Below are 866 nucleotides of genomic sequence, written 5' to 3'. Positions count from 1 at the left end.
GGGAGTTCGCGGAGTCGGAGTGAAGAGGACGGAGCTGTGGAGAGGCGGCGAAGGCGAAGGCGGACGAGGGGGTGCTCGCGTCGGATTCGGGGAACTGCGGAGAGAAAGGCCGGCGGCGCGACCGAGGTCGTGGTGGAGACGCTCGTCGCGGGACCCGCGATTTTGGTGAAATCCTCCTTTCCCCGAGCATCAGCAACCCCCTCCTGTTTCCCCCCGCGCTGAGATAGTGCGACAAAAGGGGGCCCCCTTCCCACCACCTACCAGACACCGTCCGCGAGGCCCGCGGAGTTGAGGCACCACCGCCGCTCCGCGTCTCATCATCAGACGGGTAGGCCCGACACGGTCTAGGCCCCAGGCCCGCCTACTCCCTCATCCTGGAGGGTGGTTCTCTTTTCTTTTGCTTTGGGAATGTGTGTTGTCGGCGCCGTCTGTGAAGTAAAATTGTATAAGTGTTGCCGAGTGTCCGGTAGTCGGATAGATCTGCATTGTCGCATTTGCTTTTTGTCTTCTTCTTTTCCATGTGCTTTTGGTGGAATTGTATATGTGTGCTTTCCGTTCATCGCGAAATAAATGTGCTTATTGTTGAACTGTTTTCCCGCTTCGCTTCGTCATTTCTTTCATTGAATCCCCATCTTGCTTCACGTAAAGGGTTGGTCGTGGGCTAAGACGCCCGATAATTAATCGAACCGTCGAGGCCGACGAATAACACCGCTCGGTTATCCCGATAGTACGGAACGGGTCGCTTCAGTGGCCCGTGTCCGAAGTCGACCTGCGGCGAGGTGCGATCGCCCGGTCTACCCTCCGTGTGGGTACTTAGGTAGGTCGAATTTGGCGAGCAACCCTATCCCACGCGGGGGCCGATTGGC

The sequence above is a fragment of the Eptatretus burgeri genome, chromosome 10, assembly GCF_056783735.1.
Source record: "Eptatretus burgeri isolate ZD-2024b chromosome 10, Ebu_testis_v1, whole genome shotgun sequence".
Taxonomy (NCBI): Eukaryota; Metazoa; Chordata; class Myxini; order Myxiniformes; family Myxinidae; genus Eptatretus; species Eptatretus burgeri.
The sequence above is the reverse complement of the archived record's forward strand: the minus strand, read 5'-3'. Positions refer to the sequence as shown.